The 19,489-nt window shown below is 42.9% G+C and overlaps 2 protein-coding genes across 7 annotated transcripts in view; one reads left to right on the top strand and one right to left on the bottom strand.

Moving 5' to 3' along the window:
• The window catches only part of LOC139532128 (tubulin beta-4B chain-like), a 394,248-nt gene that overhangs the window by 46,778 nt on the left and 327,981 nt on the right, over positions 1 to 19,489 (bottom strand). The window lies entirely within an intron of this gene.
• The window catches only part of raph1b (Ras association (RalGDS/AF-6) and pleckstrin homology domains 1b), a 77,992-nt gene continuing 62,067 nt past the window's right edge, over positions 3,565 to 19,489 (top strand). For 5 of the 6 annotated variants that reach the window (XM_071329310.1, XM_071329313.1, XM_071329314.1 and 2 more), the window contains exon 1: positions 3,565 to 3,888. The gene's annotated coding sequence lies outside the window, so the exon portion shown is untranslated. Of the gene's footprint in view, positions 3,889 to 5,371; positions 5,697 to 19,489 lie in introns of all 6 variants that reach the window. The other variant, XM_071329311.1, reaches the window with a different exon arrangement.

The raw sequence follows: 19,489 nt of genomic DNA on the forward strand, positions 1-19,489 counted from the left end.
TCTGAAACACTGAGGGCCTAACATTTTTTTATTTTTATTTTATTTAACCTTTATTTAACCAGGTAGGCAAATTGAGAACACGTTCTCATTTACAATTGCGACCTGGCCAAGATAAAGCAAAGCAGTTCGACACATACAACAACACATAGTTACACATGGAGTAAAACAAACATATAGTCACATATAGTAACATATAGTCACAACATGTCAGAGAGGAGAGAGCAGTGGTAAAGGTCACTGATGGGTCAAAACATCCCAGATTGAAAATGCTGATTGTGTCAAAACCAGAGCCAACTGGTGCTTGCCTATCACTGTCAGACTGTGTTTAGACAGGCAGCCCAATTCTGACATTTTTCCAACTAATTGGTCTTTTGACCAATTGTGTTTTCACATCAGATATTTTTCAGATCTGATTTGTCAAAAGACCACTTACTAAAAAAAATCAGAATTGGACTGCCTGTTTAAATGCAGCCTGACACACCCAGATTCAAGTATTCAGCTCATCAAACGTTTCTCTCTGGCCCAGAGCCAGGGAGAAGGAATAAAAAAATGTCATGGCAATATTGTCCACTAGGTGGCATAATTCGTTTAGATGCATCTCTGCTGTTGATAATTATATTTGTATGACACATTTAAACACACTTTTGACAAATGATTTTTCAAGCACTTATATATTATATTTATTCTCACATAAGTCCTTTGTACACCATTGCCACTTTATTAGGTTACCACTTTCAGATTTAGCCTAATGAGGTAATGGTCAAAGGTTATAATTAACTTGCAGTATCCTACAACTGGGTAAGATGGCGCCGACAGATATCGCAGCTCTGCTTCTAGCTCCTAAGCAACTTTGCAGTATTTTGTTTTGTTGTGTTATTTCTTACATTATTAGCCCAGACATTTTTTTTTTTTTTAACAAGCATTTCGCTACACCCGCAATAACATCTGCTAAAAAAAATGTATGTGACCAATAAAATGTGAACTGTACAAGGGTCTGGGGTTGGTAGAATAGAAACACCAACAAATGGTAAATCATTTTTCTATGTGTGGAATTCATGTAAGAGATTAGAAAGAATTTGCCCAAAAAATGATTTTAATTTGACAGGATAATGAATGAGGTTTGACAAAAATGAATCAGTCCATATGAATTTGACTAACAATCCCATGAACTGGTACATGGCGTTGGCTTCTTCACTCACTCGCAATTCGGGGCATTCCGGCATCTGCAGGAGTGGAGCCTCTCTTTATACACTACTTTTATTGGTAAATGTTTAAGCTATGATTCCAGTACATAGGTAGGAGGAGAGGGGCGCTCCAGTACAGTAGATCGCGGTAATTCACCATAATGTCGGATGCCAACCGCTGATCAACCCAACAGAAGAGGCGAGGCAGACAACAGTAGCTAACTGTAGCTCAGGGATCGCAACTTTGATGGAGACCACAAAAAAATCTGAACTCGTCATGAGGTGCCGCAGTTGCTCGCGGGCCTGCATACCCCCAAATACACACTGCAACCAAAACAATTCCAATTTGCCATAGAGTGGAAAGAAATGCAGTTTAATGATATGAGTGAGACTGGCCAACAAAATCAATGGGGTTAATTTGACCATGATAACAAGTTTAGATAGCTGGCTGCAAAACTAACTTAGCAATAACAAAAAAAGAATGTTATCTGACATGGGCTAATTGACTGACATAATAGAAATGCTGATGCACAACCACATTTCAAAATTATACCTACTATTCTAACTCGCAACAGTAAACTGAGACCCCGACTGAGTTCCAAAAAAATGTATCTGAGGGCCTTCAAAAGGGCCCTTCGCCCTTTACCAGAAGTTCTGTTAATGATGTTCGGCAGGCGGGAGCGAAGGACCGTGTGTGCTAGTGTAGTCCTAATAAGGATTCCAGTACATGGGAGCACACGGTGTTGCCTCAGCCTCCCGGCGTAGCTAGCGATAAGGCGGGGGCGACACCGGTAGACGTATCCTTCGCCCCCGCCTTTTGGGTACGGTTTTCTCCGGTACACAGCAGGCGGGAGGCAACAATGTGTGCTGGCTTGACACCGATTATAAGCTAGCACGAAGTGGCTCGCGCCTGCAATGCTAGCGGGAGGCAGGGGCGACTGGTAGACAGTGTCCCTCCTGTCAGCCATGGTTTTCTTGGGTACACAGCAGGCGGGTGCGAAACCGTGTGTTAGCTAGCACACGGTGTCGCTCCCGCCTGCTGTACGGTTTCCTGCAGTTCTGTTAACGATGAGGAGGGAAGGACAATGTCCAGCTGGCAAAGAGGACTCCGGTAACTAGGAGGCGTGGTCGAAAAAACAGATAATATTCCCATTTTGACACACATTCGAAAGCGCCACACGACATACCCAAGCCTGAAGATGTTCTGCTTGGAGGGGGGCCTTCATACAGGAACCAATGGGTAGGACACCTACACCACCCGATGTCACAGGAAGGCCATAAAGATCATCAAGGACAACAACCACCCAAGCCACTACCTGTTCACCCCGCTATCATCCAGAAGGCGAGGTCAGTACAGGTGCATCCAAGCAGGGACCGAGAGACTGAAAAACAGCTTCTATCTCAAGGCCATCAGACTGTTAAACAGCCACCACTAACATTTAGCGGCCGCTGCCAACAAACTGACTCAGCTCCAGCCACCTTAAAAATGGGAATTGATGGAAATTATGTAAAAATGTACCACCAGCCACTTTAAACAATGCCACCTAATATAATGTTTACATACCCTACATTACACATCTCTTATGTATATGTATATACTGTACTCTATATCATCTACTGCATCTTGCCATCTTATGTAATACATGGACCACTAGCCACTTTAAACTATGCCACTTTATGTTTACATACCCTACAGTACTCATCTCATAGGTATATACCGTACTCTATACCATCTACTGCACCTTGCCTATGCCGTCTGTACCATCACTCATTCATATATCTTTATGTACATATTCTTTATCCCTTTACACTTGCGTGTATTTTTTTTATTTTTTTTTATTTTTTTATTTTACCTTTATTTAACTAGGCAAGTCAGTTAAGAACAAATTCTTATTTTCAATGACGGCCTAGGAACAGTGGGTTAACTGCCTGTTCAGGGGCAGAACGACAGATTTGTACCTTGTCAGCTCGGGGATTTGAACCTTTCGGTTCAAATCGAACTAGTAACCTTTCGGTTACTAGTCCAACGCTCTAACCACTAGGCTACCCTGCCGCCCCTAGTAGTTGCGGAATTGTTAGGTTAGATTACTTGTTGTTATTACTGCATTGTCGGAACTAGAAGCACAAGCATTTCGCTACACTCGCATTAACATCTGCTAACCATGTGTATGTGACTAATACATTTGATTTGATTTGATTTGATACAAGGGGTGTGGGGAGGGCATTCATGCAGAAACCAATGGGATGCTCGAGGGGGGGTGTTCGTGAAGGAACCAATGGTATGCTCGAGAGGTATGTTCCTGCAGATGTAGAAATGCCCACATGCAGGAACGCCCCGATTTGCGTGCTGCAGTTGCACACCAGCACACTGGGTTGGAGAGGTGCTTGCTCACTCCCAGGATAGCGCTGTTGATTAGTCGAGCATAATTCTGGGCTGGACAGGAAACAGGAGACGCTTACCGTGCCTCGCGCAACAATCCTGGGAAAGAGAATGAGGATGGGAATATGTATGTATTTGCACGACGAGCGGTTAGTTAAAAAAAGATGAGGACAACGGGCACTACAATTCTTTTAACTGTTTCACATAAGCGTGTTATTTGGGCCATTAAGTCTTTGGAACTAATACCGTGATTACTGCGTTTGGTTTTCATCAACCATTGGGGGGAATACAGAAGAGGAGCCACTGTTTAATCCCAATTTGACTGTAAGTGGGTTGTGAAATCAGCTTTTCTCACCTATAGATGTGTTTAGGATTTATTTATTGTTAAAAACTAACAATCTACTTAACAAAAAATACCTTAAACGAGTTATGGTGTACCAGCCTAGGTGATCCTTATTGTAGCGTCTCCATGAAAAAAGGGCCGAGAGACGGGAATTGATAGCCTGCTGGGTGTGAATTGTTTGTGGAGGAAGGGTAGTTTGTTGTATAGGACCTCACATTTGAAATATGGCTATGTTTTTAGTTAAACATTTATATTTTATAAAGGCTATTATGTCAAAACTAGTGGTATGTTTGAAAGAGTTCTATTCTTTTGCGGTGTTCTTATGCGGCCATTGAACACTCCTTGGATAAAGGGTGTGTGTGGCTGGCCAGATTAGGGAACACCACGGGCTGACCATGACCTATTGAAAAAGATTACTGAACAACTGTTGTTAGGTCGTCATACTAGTGAATGTTTTTTTTATGAACAGGCCGGGGATACAAAGTAGCACTGTCTGTGTGAATTGCTGATATGAATGTCAGTTGATGATGGTCTAGGATGGGTAAATTGTTTTCATGCAAATTTGCTGACATCATCGTCGTCTCTCATCAAAGTCGATTTGTCTAACGGAGAACAGCCTACTGCGCAATGTCATGCCATTTTCAGCGAAATATTATGATAGGTTTAGTGCCTCGTTGAACAACGATATTGCTGACAGTGTCTCCACCCTGTTCAGACTGGTCTCGGACTAGACATAATAGTAAACGTAAATTTGGGACACCAAATTTGTATGTTCTCGAAATACGTGAGGTTGAATTGCATTGAATTATATGTCTGGCAGAAATGAGCGTTTGAATCTGGAAAGTTGCTCTCACGATTTCTACAAGCCAGAATGTTTAATACAATTATATATTAACATACATTTACCGGTTCTTGTGGTTGGTCCTTTCGGTGGTAGGAATGTGAGATGATACATCCACAGGAAAGTATAATTACATTAACTTTTCAAAGCATTTGTAGTGCATTCCGATTTATATCACCTGAAGCATGATCAGTAGATAAAAATACATGCACACTTGCTGAGTTTGTGCACGTGTTTACATGGTTCTGCACATGCTTCAGGTGATAGAAATCTGAAAGCACTACCAGCACTTTGAAAAGGTGATGTAATTATACTTTCCTGTGGATATATTGTCTCCCAGTCCTGGACATATAACGCGAACGTCTAGCCACCCAAAGGTTATGTGTACAAATCTCATCATGGACAATTAGCAACTACTTACTTTTTAGCTACTTTGCCTCTACTTAGCATGTTAGCTAACCCTAAACCTTTTAGCTAACCCTAACCCTTTAACTTAGCTCTAGGGGTTAATGTTAGCCAGCTACCTAACGTTAGCCACCCAGTAAAAATCTATTTAATCCATTTTAGCATTAGGCTGTAACATAGCAAAACGTAGGAAAGTCAAGGGGTCTGAATACTTTCAGAAGGCTTGAATGCCAAGCGTCAAGTCTGGAGGAAACCTGGCACCATCCCTACGGTGAAGCATGGTGGTGTCAGCACTCAGGACCTCAGACTGGGGTGAAGGTTCACCTTCCAACAGGACAAAGACCGTAAGCACACAGCCAAGACAACGCAGGAGTGGCTTCGGGATAAGTCTCTGAATGTCCTTGAATGTTCTTCGATCTGACTTGAACACGATCGAACATCTCTGGAGAGACCTGAAAATAGCTGTGCAGCGACGCTCCCCATCCAACCTGACAGAGCTTGAGAGGATCTGCTGAGAAGAATGGGAGAAACTCCCCAATACAGGTATGCCAAGCTTGTAGTGTCATACGCCAGAAGATTCAAGGCTGTAATCGCTGCCAAAGGTGCTTCAACAAAGTACTTAGTTTAGGGTCTGTAAATGTGATATTTCATTTATTTTTGTTATCTAGCACACAGTGCTTTTGATTTTGATTTGTTTAACACCTTTTTGTTTACTACATGATTCCATATGTGTTATTTCATAGTTTTGATGTCTTCACTATTATTCTACAATGTAGAAAATAGTAAAAATAAATAAAAACCTTGGAATGAGTAGGTGTGTCCAAACTTTTGACTAGTACTGTATGTATATGAGTGTTTCTTGGCTAAATAGACTCTGTGACAATAGACCCAAAGACAAACACAGAATTGAGAGTAAGACTGGGTTTCTCTGCTCATAGCTTCAGACAGACATTCACACTGTAAAGTTAATGACCCTTCATTGAATGTAGAGTTCATAGCTCATTTTGCGAAGAGGAGCAGAGTGCAAGGCCTCTCTGGGTGCCATATGTACCCAGGTTCCCAATACCTGCTAAAATGTCAAAACCAACGTGTGTTTGGTGGGCATTTGTTACTCTTGCAGGGCTTGGAAAGCAGAGGTTTCTTTTTGATGAGCTCTTCTTGTGAGGGGGCACAAGCATTCCTGGCACGCTGTAAGATTGCTAGTGAAACGAAGCCTACTGGGTGAAGCTGATGAACTTATGACACCTTACTATCTGTCCAACACGTTATGACCATATGGTATTTTTTTTTAGGCAAGCATGTAATGTAGCCTACCGTACCTCCACAAGGCACGGAAACACGGAAACTGCCCTAACCTCTCTGTTGTTTGGGGACAGAGCAGTAACCTTTCTATAGGCAGTGAAGTCCTATCACCTATATTGGACACATACAGGTAGGTCCCTCCCCATTTGGGACTGTTTGCTTTTGTTCTAGGTGAATACACCCCAGTTACGGGCCAGATGATAACAACTAACAATCAGTAGGTGGTTTCATAGGTTTCTAGTGAACGCTGTTTACATTTACAAGGACAGCAAGTAGCAGGAGTTGTGGTTTCACTTTTGGCATGACAGAGATTTCACCGTCATGCCAAAAGAACAGGGAAAATAATGGAAGGAAGCGCATAAGTGAAGTGTTGTGCAAGACGTATGCAATCTAAAGTTGACCCCTACCTCCTGTTCACTTTTGGAGATCTGAAAGAACTTGTAGTAGTTCCACCTTGCCTTTCAATAGGCTAGATGGAATTTGTGTCGTTATTGCTTATGCCTATCCAGTCCTCACAGATCTCCACAAGTGTCTAGGGCAGTTACTCACAATTTTTTGTAAGGGGGCCACTTTGTCAAAGGGGGGCACAGATTTGTTGTACTTTTAATTCCAATATTATCATTTGAGAGCAAATTCAGAGCAATAGAGCACATGCAATTGTTTTGATGTACAGCACATCACAAATGTACATACACACATTAAATAGTATAAGACCCATATTAAGGGTTACCTCAGTTGGATGAGTGAAAATGTCCCTTCTGCTCTTTGACTGAATTTATTTTAAATTTATAGTCTGTTGCTGTCCTTGTGAGGCAATCCAGGTGTGCATTGGTCAGTCTGTTTTTGTTTCACAATGTTCCTTGCTAAGTCCCTTCTCTTTCCCCCGTGTGTTTGGGGCGCCGTAAGTGCACATAGATGCCAGATTTGACCAGTCAATATTATTATCAGCAAAAAATATAACAAGGGCTTTCAGAATATCCTCTCCTTGTGTTTGTCCCTGAAGGGGCAGTAAACATAAAAGTAACTCTCTGAACGACTCATTTTGAGGGAAGCGGACCCAAACACACAATTGGGCAATTTCACTTAAATCAGTGCTTTCATCAAGTGCAATACTAAAACACGGCTCCACGGTTGTCAGTAATCAGTTGCTTGCTTTCTATGCGTATTGTTATGGTCGAGTCTCTGAGAGTTGCAGTCCCTTAATCTTAAGGATGTGACCCTTTTCTAACCGCCTGTAGCTCAGGACCTGAAGCAAGGATATGCATGTTCTTGATACCATCTAAAAGGAAACACTTTGAAGTTTGTGGAAATGTGAAATGAATGTAGGAGAATTTAACACATTAGACCTAGTAAAAGATAATACAAAGAAAAAAACATGCAGTTTTTTTTGGTACTATTTTGAAATGCAAGAGAAAAGCCATAATGTATTATTCCAGCCCAGGCGCAATTTAGATTTTGGCCACTGATGGCAGCAGCGTATGTTCAAAGTTTTAGACTGATCCAATGAACCACTGCATATTTGTTCAAAATGTTATATCAAGACTGCCCAAATGTGCCTAATATGGTTTATTAATCCAGTTTCAAGTTCATAATTGTGCACTCTCCTCAAACAATAGCATGGTATTATTTCACTGTAATAGCTACTGTAAATTGGACAGTGCTGTTAGTTTAAATTCTTATTAATCTTTCTGCCTATATCAGATATGTCTGTCCTGGGAATCTTTTTTGTGACTTCAGACCTCATGCTAATCACATTAGCCTACGTTAGCTCAACCGTCCCGCGGGAGGGACACCTATCCCTTAGAGGTTTTAATTTGCTTTAAAATAGCTTCCTTGTTTGTGAAATCAGCATACAATATTTTGTCTGAGGCCAAAAAAACATTATTTGACAATCTCTGCGTCTGAAGGCCTTCCTGTTTCTTGCGAGTATCCAAGCAATCTCATATGTTGCCTGACGTTTTCTCTGCAACAGTGCTAGATCTGTCCATTTGTTGTTCTTTGACCTGTCCTTTTGAGGTGTGTTATATAGTTGTTTCTGAGGCTGCTTTGTGGCGGATATGTTTTGTCAAAGTGGCCATGGTGTGACTGGAAATGTCGCTCTAAATTTGCTCGTTTAAAACAATTGACTGCCTTCTGGCAAATAAGACAGTGAGCTAGTCCCATCATGCAGTACAAAAATACTTGTCTGTCCATTTCTCTTGGAACCTTCTGTGTTCTTCTTGAATCGACCGTATCCTTGTCTTAGTCACCGGAGCTACGTTAGCTAGCTGCATTTCCTCGCCGCCATTTGCAGATACATTTTTTTCCTCCTGGTTCTCTGATGGTTGTTCGTTCACAGGTGCCACGTTGTTCTCCAGCTGTTCCCCCTCATTTTCCTTGTCAATAGATTTCCGTTTCTTTTTTTACAATAAATGGATCCATGTCTACCAGACTGTAAAATTAGCTTGGAGCAAACTGATATGGGTCGGTCGCTGTAGCTGTGCAGTTGCGTTCTATTTAGACAAATGTTCAATTTCGGGCTTTGTTCAACAGCTCCTCTATACTGCCATCTATCTGCCGTCCAGGGAACAATAGATATATTCAATGAAGTGATTCAGGCCTGCATTAAACACATTGAATTAAAATTGTATCATTGTTATGAATGGAAAATCACTGATCTGCAAATTAATGGTACCACTGGTCTAGGGGGTAGGGGCTGGTTGACTTGAGATGGTGGCTTGATTGTCAGACTCTTCAGTCAGTCTCGACAATAGATGTTATTAGGTTAGTTGTGTGGTTTTGTTTATGAAGAATTGAATGAAGGATCACATTGCAACTTACATCGGCAGGCAGCTGTGTGTCCACATTATTCTGAAAGCCAAAGGACTTTGTTAGCTGTGTTCTTTGGGGCTGATGTAGCCTGGGTTGTGTTCATTAGTTCAAAACGTTGTGCAACAAAAAATGTAAATGCACTTATTATTCGACAAATCCAGGTATTCCATTCCCGTTTTACTCCATTCCCGTTCCATTTGGTGCCTACTGAACACGACCCAGGCTTTGTGTACATAAACAGCACAGTCATGGTTTAAGTTTTTCATTGATTGGGGGGACCATCTGTCAGTAGGAGCTGGTGAGTGTCCCAAATGGCACCCTATTCCCTATGTAGTGCACTACTTTTGACCAGGGCCCATAGTGCTTTGATCAAAAGTAGTGCAATATATGGGGAATAGGATGCCATTTGGGATACAAGCCTGGTGTCATTTTATTTTCTATTTTTTGAAGGGCAGATGTAAGGGAGTTCAGTGTTCCACTTTTTCCCCGAGGCCAGGGAGGGAGAAGAGTGGGAGGAAAACAAGAGAGAGACTGCATGTCTGAGAGAACTGCAGAACACAACAAAAACCACACAGCTTACAGCCACTGCATGGTTTTCCCATTCACTACTTTTGTTAAAAAAAACATGTTCTCTACCTTGTCTGCTCCCATATTTATGTCACCCTCTTCCCTTTCATGTCCCAGTGAAAGTAGTTTTTAGCGGTAAAAAGGTACCACGTTTAAAAAAATACAAATAAAATCCCCCTACCCCTTTCAAATATACAAAAAGAATGGAAAGGCCTCTGTATACAAAGCGCTATACAGTAGGGACAAGGAAGCCACATAACTCCCTCTATATTTTCATGTTTCAGTGAAAGTAGTGAAGCTGCTGATCAGATGACAAAAGCAGTCCCAGCTTGGTTAATGATCCCTGGGGTGCTGCACATGTAGAAGGCCCTCTGCTCTGCCACCCACCACATGTCCCTAGGCACAAAAGGCAGCTCTCGAGCCACACAAAGAGCAGCAATGCCACTGAGATGACGGGTGTAGGTTTACCCAGGATCTGTTACACCCAGAGTGGGTGTGGGGGGGCACTTCAAAGATATTCATAACTTACTGTGATAAAGAGCTAGAGGGGGGATTGGAAGGTGGTGGTGGTGGTGGTGGGGGGGGGGCAGGGAAACCTGTGATGGGGCCTGCTGATAAAGGAGGTATCCCTGCTGCCAGTGCCTTGGGCGGGGTTGGGGGTTTGGGAGAGGGCGTGGTAGGGGCCTGCGAAGGGCAGCTGGCGCCATGGTGCCCGACCGAGTGCCACCCCCATATACAAACCAGAGCCCACCCTGCTTTCCTAGGCGTGAGTTTCCCCTATTGTAGTTTGTCCTGGTACATGGCCTCTGTCTCCATAGGTCCCTTAGGGTTCAATATAGCATTTTCTTGACCTTTGATGACAGCTGCAACTGCTATTTTGTAACAAAGGCAGCCAGCCAGCCAGCCACCCGCCTGCCTGCCCTAGATCCCCTCCTATGGACCAAGATGAAGGACATTTTCACTGACCAATTGTTCACCGAAATGTACAACATCCAAATCTAGATGGCTCAATGAAATTAACAAGAAAATCAATGTATTTTTCATTTACATAGTGTTATTTGATTGATACTGTAATTCACATGTGTCGTTTTGATTTCTTTGCAATAAGAAATGAACAGGGGTTCTTATCTGAATGTTTTAAATGGATCGGGAGCACACATCTGTGGGTCCATGTCTAGATCATGTTTTCAGACTGTTAGAGGGCTGGTGTTCAGACTCTGTTCTGTCTGTGATTGGAACGGGCAGGAGGGGGGCACCCTTGCCCGTGTTGAGGGGAATACAGGAATACATCTGGGTCCTCATTTAGCAGGAGCGCTCAAGCGATGCCATGCAGGCTGCACAGGAGTGATGAACAAAGTGATGCAGAGGCAAAGTGTTGCCCCACAATGAAAGGAAATGCTCTCCTCCCTCTACCCCGTACATCTCTCTTCTCCCCCTCCCCCTCTCTCTATATAGTGTCATTATAAGCAGCTTAGGTAGTTATTAATCAGTCAATAGCATGAGCACAATGGTGGCTGATTTTAAGGCTTCTGCATGCTTAGGTTTGGCTGGTCCTACGTTTCATGCGCTGAAATATATATATTCCATACTCACAAAAAGCTTATTTCTATCAAGTGTTGTGCACAAATTTGTTTACATCCCTGTTAGTGAGCATTTCTTCTTTGCCAAGATAATCCATCCACCCGACCGGTGTGGCATATCACAAAGCTGATTAAAAAGCATGATCATTACACCGGTGCACCTTGTGCTGGGGACAAAAGACCACTAAAATGTGCAGTTTTGTCATACAACACAATTCCACAGATGTCTCAAGTTTTAAGGGAGCGTGCAATTGGCATGCTGACTGCAGGAATGTCCACCAGAGCTGTTGCCAGATAATTGATTTCTCTACCATAACCCCCTCCAACATCGTTTTAGAGAATTTGTCAGAACGTCCAACTGGCCTCATAACCTCACATCACGTGTAACCAGCCCAGGACCTCCACATCCGGCTTTTTCACCTGCGGGATCGTCTGAGACTAGCCACCACGACAGCTGATGAAACTGTGGGTTTGCACAACCAAAGAATTTCTGGACAAACTGTTAGAAACCATCTTAGCGAAGCTCCTCTGTGTGCTCCTCGTCCTCACCAGGGTCGTGACCTGACTACATTTCGGTGTCATAACGACTTCAGTGGGCAAATGCTCACCCCTCGATGGCCACTGGCACACTGGAGAAGTGTGCTTTTCATGGATGAATCCTGGTTTCAACTGTACTGTGCAGATGGCAGACTGCGTGTGGGTGAACAGTTTGCTGATGTCAACGTTGTGAACCGAGTCCTCCATGGTGGCGGTGGGGTTATGGTATGGGCAGGCATAAGCTACGGACAGCAAACACAATTGCATTTTATCGATGGCAATTTGAATGCACAGAGATACCGTGACGAGATCCTGAGGCCCATTGTCGTGCCGTTCATCCGCCGCCATCACCTCATGTATCAGCATGATAATGCACGGACCTATGTCACCAGGATCTGTACACAATTCCTGGAAGCTGAAAATGTCCCAGTTTTTCCATGGCCTGCATACTCACCAGACATGTCACACATTGAGCATGTTTGGGGTGCTCTGGACCGGTGTACGACAGCGGGTTCCATTTATCCAGCAAACTTCGCACAGCCCTTGAAGAGGAGTGGGACAACATTCCACAGGCCACAATCAATCAACAGCCTGATCAACTCTGAAGGAGATGTTGCGCTCATGAGGCAAATGGTGGTCACACCAGATACTGACTGGTTTCTGATCCACACCCCTACTTGAAAAAAACAATTATTTAAGATATCTCTGACCAACAGATGCATATCTGTATTCCCAGTCATGTGAAATCCATAGAATAGGGCCTAATGAATTTATTTAAATTAACTGATTTCCTTATATGAACTGTAACTTGTTGCGTATATATTTTTGTTCAGTGTAAGATAACACACGAACTCTGTCGTTTAATTTAGACATTTTTGCATAGGAGATCTTAGTCGATCAATTTTACATCGAACTAAGATGTTTGGTGCAGTATTTCTCAAGTGACAAAATGTGCATGGAAACGAGTCATATTGTTGAATGACAACAAAACACTTAGTTGAAGAATCCCTACTGTTCACCAATGACCAACGAAGGGGCGTAGACTTCGGCTCTTAACTTCAGCTTGCCTCGAGAGAAAAAAACGCTTGCAACCACCCGAAAAAACCCTTACCGAAGACCAAAATGTCATCATCATATACAATTGAAGTCAGAGTTTACATACACCTTAGCCAATTACATTTAAACTCAGTTTTTCACAATTCCTGACATTTAATCATAGTAAAAATTCCCTGTTTTAGGTCAGTTAGGGTCACCACTTTTATTTTAAGAATGTGAAATGTCAGAATAATAGTAGAGTGAATGATTTATTTCAGCTTTTATTTCTTTCACCACATTCCCAGTGGGTCAGAAGTTTACATACACTCAATTAGTATTTGGTAGCATTGCCTTTCAATTGTTTAACTTGGGTCAAACGTTTTGGGTAGCCTTCCACAAGCTTCCCACAATAAGTTTGGTGAATTTTGGCACATTCCTCCTGACAGAGCTGGTGTAACTGAGTCAGGTTTTTAGGCCTCCTTGCTCACACATGCTTTTTCAGTTCTGCCCACAATTTTTTTTATAGGTTTGAGGTCAGGGCTTTGTGATGGCCACTCCAATACCTTGACCGTGTTGTCCTTAAGCCATTTTGCCACAACTTTGGAAGTATGCTTGGGGTCATTGTCCATTTGGAAGACCCATTTGCGACCAAGCTTTAACTTCCTGACTGATGTCTTGAGATGTTGCTTCAATATATCCACATCATTTTCCTCCCTCATGAAGCCATCTATTTTGTGAAGTGCACCAGTCCCTCCTGCAGCAAAGCACCCCCACAACATGATGCTGCCACCCCCGTTCTTCAAGGTTGGCATGGTGTTCTTCAGCTTGCAAGCCTCCCCCTTTTTTTCCTCCAAACATTTCTCAATTTCTCCAAAAAGTACGATCTTTGTTACCATGTGCAGTTTCAAACTGTAGTCTGGCTTTTTTATGGCGGTTTTGGAGCAGTGGCTTCTTCCTTGCTGAGCGGCCTTTCAGTTTGTCAATATAGGACTCGTTTTACTGTGGAAATAGATATTTTTTACCTGTTTCCTCCAGCATCTTCACAAGATCCTTGCTGTTGTTCTGGGATTGATTTGCACTTTTCTCACCAAAATATGTTCATCTCTAGGAGACAGAATGCGTCTCCTTCCTGAGCGGTATGATGGCTGCGTGGTCCTATGGTGTTTATACTTGCGTACTATTGTTTGTACAGATGAACGTGGTACCTTCAAGCATTTGGAAATTGCTCCCAAGGATGAACCAGACTTGTGGAGGTCTACAATTCTTTTTCTGAGGTCTTGGCTGATTTTCTTTTGCTTTTCCCATGATGTCAAGCAAAGAGGCACTGAGTTTGAAGGTAGGCCTTGAAATACATCACAGGTGCACCTCCAATTGACTCAAATTATGTCAATTAGCCTATCAGAAGCTTCTAAATCCATGACGTTTTCTGGAATTTTCCAAGCTGTTTAAAGGCACAGTCAACTTAGTGTATGTAAACTTCTGACCCACTGGAATTGTGATACAGTGAAAAAATCTGTCTGTAATCAATTGTTGGAAAAAATGACTTGTCATGCACAAGGTAGATGTCCTAACCGACTTGCCAAAACTATAGGTTGTTAACAAGAAATTTGTGGAGTGGTTGAAAAACGAGTTTTAATGACTCCATCCTAAGTGTATGTAAACTTCCGACTTCAACTGTATGCACAAACCGTTTCGGATAGGAAGCATGCGGACGCCTTTAGCCTGTGTCCTCAAAGTCAGCTACAGGCAGATGGCCTATGCTTGCTCCTGTGGTCCAATCAGTGTTGCTATTAGTGTCATGTGACAGGATGTTAGAAATTTGACTAACCTGAACTCAGTTTTCGTTGCAAAACGTTTTGGTCTAACGAGTATGATCCAGGTCTGAAGTACAGAATGGCTACATTCCAAAACTGAAAAGGTCTCTCCTATGGCCCATCTCTTTTACCTAAATTATTCTTCAAGGCACGGAAGCTCAAGAAGCAATAAATCCTTGACCCATGGCCAAGTCAGAGTAAGCATTATGGCTGCTTTCCCACCATAGCATAGGCCTAATAACCTAAAGGTTGCACTTTTCCATATTGCTTTCACCAACCCAGTCCGGGAAAACGAGATTACATTTTTTTATTTTTAGCCTTGTCAGTGTATTCTATTGGTTTCCATTGGCAGTTTTGATGCCAACGGGTGTGGATGTAGCTTTTGATGGCCTTTAAATTATTTATTTTCGAGGCAGTGCACAGTCTAAGAAGACCCAATGGACCAAATCAGTGGTTTAGTTGAAGTGTTCGAGCCCAGCCTCTGCTGGGTTCTTCGATCTGGTTGTGTCCCAAGTGAGCTCTATGGGTACCGGGGGGAAAGTAGTGGGAGTGAGGTGCCATTTGGGACGCAGACTGTCCTCTTTCCCTCCAGTGAGAAGTTCTGTTCTGAGTGACTTCCCATGACCCACTTGATGTTTTCTTCATTGCCATGGAAACGGGCTGTCTCCCATCAGCCAGGTGGGATAGACATCATTATCCTTCCCATCCTGTGTGCTCGCTGCTCTCCCCTCCCAGAGTTCAGCTGGTTCTCATGGAACACTGACAGCAGCACTGATGTGTGTTTATGTATGGGGTGGTAGAGAGAAGCCAAGATTGACGTTAGGAGACGAGGAGAAACACAACACCCTGTGCGGTTCTGACTGTTTGTTGTGTTGATATGGAGTGGTAGAGAGGAGCCAGGATTTGCCTGAGATTTGCGTTTATCTGTGTGTGTGTGTGAACTCTAGTATCAGGTCATTAGCGGTGCAGATTTAGCTAGCTCTTCCATTCACCCCACTGTGAAAGTCCTCCGCTATTTGTCCTGCCCGTAGTTTTTTGTTTTCTCTGTTTCCCCTGAGTGGTCTCTTGGTCACATTCCTTTTAAATCCTCAGGGAACTGTTTTTGTACTATGAATACATGCATTTTTGTAGATGTGTGTTTGTGATTCAAGGAAAAATTTGTGTGGAATTGTCTTTCTTTTGGACACACTGCTCTATTCTATTGGGGTTGTTTGTGTGTGTGGCTATGCTCAGTATGTAATTGTCTTGAAAGAGCTGGATAGCTGTAAACAGTCTTTGCACTTTTGGCACTTGGATGATTCTCTCTTACCATAGAACCTAGACATTAGCTATATGGGCGGTATTCAGTAAAGGTACAATTAAGCAAAATGTTTTGCAAAGGAAATTGACAAGTTCAGGTAGTACCCTTTTCCATTTAAATAAACTTTTCACCAGATTCACAGGGAGCACATTACAAAGGTTGAAGAAGCAAGATTCCAAGCAGCAGCTCCGTACTTCTTGCCAGACAGAGAACTGATACTGGTTGTAACGGTGGAATTGGCGACGGGTGGGTGGGGTCTGTAGGTTGCTATTGATAATTTTATTGGATTCCTCATGTCTTACTCATTGTTGGGAAGAATTACATGCTGACCAGACCGGACACGTCGCGTACGCAAGCATTGCAAAATACATTTTGAAATCCATGTTATTCAATTATTGCACCCACACTGCTCACGCGCGCCAACGAGCGTCTGCGATGCCAAGGGCTAAAATAGAAATTAGTTATATTTCTGACGCAGATCGCGCTGAAAGTCCTGCCTCTCCCATCTCCTCATTGGTTTATAGAAGCAGGTACCCACCCACGTGCCATCTCCTCATTGGTTATATCCACATGGGTGACTGAAAGACGAACGAGGTCGGTGGCGGTAATGCACCTAATTTATGAAAGTTGCCAATCGCATTATAAAGTCAAGAGAAGAAAAAGCCTGGAAGGATGAAAGATGACTAGAAACGATTCGGTTGGCCGTTTTATGTGTGGAGTAATTGTCGGAGTAGAGGACCTTGTGCATTTCAGGTAAAATAACAACTCAATGTTTATATCTCAGGACAAATTAGCTAGCAACAGCAAGCTAGCTAAATAGGACAAATTAGCTAGCATACATGTTTAATGCTTTTTGACCTGTCCTCAAATTAATGTCATTGATTCAGAGTTTGTTTTGATATTTTAACCTGCGTGTCTTGATCGCGTTTGGTGTAGGGGGAAAAAATACATTTATGCGCAATAGCGCACGATGGCGCACGTGCGCAGCCGGTTTGGGTTCCGTGTTATGGTCCAAATCGGATGTTATGTACTGTATTTATTTTAGATTATATGAATCCTATACATTTTAAAATGGCCAATTTGGGTGCAATCAGTCAGCTTTAACGTCTCAGATCAAATTATATTTCAACAAAATAAGGTTTCAGGAATGATGGTCTCATCTGTTTCTAACTACAGAAACGATTTCAGAATCATCTTAGATGGTGGGTGACAAAATCCTCTTGTCCTTTTTGAGGTGGAATGACTCTGGTCTGTTTTAAGTTTTAGTTTTGTCCACTGAGTCTCTTTAAAGCATTCTCTATATTATGAGCTGAGACTGGGCTCAGTATAGAATAGAAAACCTCCATTATCCGTTAAAGATTTACAACTTGCCTTCATTTTCTTGGCTTTCCAGGCCCAGGCAAATATGACCTATTTAAAACATGCAAGATGCATTACACACATTAATCTCTTCACATCCGTTGTAGAATTCACTTTACAGATGTGGCGAATGCCCATACGGATGGGAGTGATTTTTATTTTGTTAGGATCCCCGTTAGCTGACGCCAATGGCGACAGCTAGTCCTACTGGGGTCCGACACGCAACAAAAACGACATTACAGACGGAAGACTTTACAATTGACATGCATTTAAAAACATTAACATGTATTGTGTGTGTTTGCATCTGTCAGTTACACATGTCAGTACATACACACACAAAGTAGATCACTTGGGGGAGAGGCCTTGTGCCGTGAGGTGTTGCTTTATTTGTCTTTTGAAACCAGGTTTGCTGTTCACTTGCGCTGTACGAGATGGGAGTTCCATACACTCATGGCTCTTTTAAAAATCACATTGTATTGGTCACATACACATGGTTAGCAGATGTTATTGGAATTTGTAGCGAAATGCTTGTGGTCCAAGTTCCAACAGTGCAGCAATATTTAACAAGTAATCTAACAATTCCACAACTACCAAATACACACAATCTAAGTAAAGGAATGGAATAAGAATATATACATATAAATATATGGATGAGCAATAACTGAGCGGCATAGGCAAGATGCAATAGATGTATAAAATACAGTATATACATATGAGATGAGTAATGCAAGCTATGTAAGCATTATTGAAGTGACTAGTGATCCATTTATTAAAGTGGCGAACGATTTCAAGTCTGTATGTAGGCAGCAGCCTCTATGTGTTAGTGATGGCTGTTTAACAGTCTGATGGCCTTGAGATAGAAGCTGTTTTTTAATCTCTCGGTCCCAGCTTTGATGCACCTGTACTGACCTCGCCTTCTGGATGATAGCGGGGTGAACAGGCAGTGGCTCGGGTGGTTGTTGTCCTTGATGATCTTTATGGCCTTCCTGTGACATCGGGTGCTGTAGGTGTCCTGGAGGGCAGGTAGTTTGCCCTCGGTGATGCGTTGTGCATACCACACCACCCCCCTGGAGAGCCCTGCGGTTATGAGCGGTGCAGTTGCCGTACCAGGCGGTGATGCAGCCTGACCGGATGCTCTCAATTGTGTGTCTGTAAAAGTTTCTTAGACCTCCTGAGGTTGAAGAAACTCTTCACCACACTGTCTGTGTGGGTGGACCATTTCAGTTAGTCTGTGATGTGTATGCCGAGGAACAAAACTTTCCACCTTCTCCACCTGTCCCATAGATAAGGGGGTGCTCCCTCTGCTCTTTCCTGAAGTCCACAATCATCTCCTTTGTTTTGTTGACGTTGAGTGAGAGGTTGTTTTCCTGACACCACACGCCGAGTGCCCTCACCTCCTCCCTATAGGCTGTCTTGTCGTTGTTGGTATTCAACCCTACTACTGTTGTGTTGTCTGCAAACTTGATGATTTGAATTGGAGGTGTGCATGGCCACGCAGTCATGGGTGAACAGGGAGTCCAGGAGGGGGCTGAGCACGTACTCTTGTGGGGCCCCAGTGTTGAGGATCAGCAAAGTAAAGATGTTGTCTCCTACCTTCACCATCTGGGGGCGGCCTGTCGGGAAGTCTAGGACCCAATTGCACAAGGTGGGGTTGAGAGCCATGGCTTCAAGCTTAATGATGAGCTTGGCGGATACAATGGTGTTTGAATGCTGAGCTGTAGTCAATGAACAGCATTCTTACATATGTATTCCTCTTGTCCAGGTGGGATAGGGCAGTGTGCAGTGTGATGGCGATTGCATCGTCTGTGGACCTATTGGGGCGGTAACCAAATTGAAGTGGGTCTAGGGTGACGGGTAAGGTGGAGGTGATATGATCCTTGACTAGTCTCTCAAAGCACTTCATGATGACAGAAGTGAGTGCTAGGGGGCAATAGTCATTTAGTTATCTATGCCTTCTTGGGTACAGGAACAATGGTGGCTATCTTAAAGCATGTGTGGACAACAGACTGGGATAGGGAGAGATATATATTC

The sequence above is a fragment of the Salvelinus alpinus genome, chromosome 10 (assembly GCF_045679555.1).
Source record: "Salvelinus alpinus chromosome 10, SLU_Salpinus.1, whole genome shotgun sequence".
Taxonomy (NCBI): domain Eukaryota; kingdom Metazoa; phylum Chordata; class Actinopteri; order Salmoniformes; family Salmonidae; genus Salvelinus; species Salvelinus alpinus.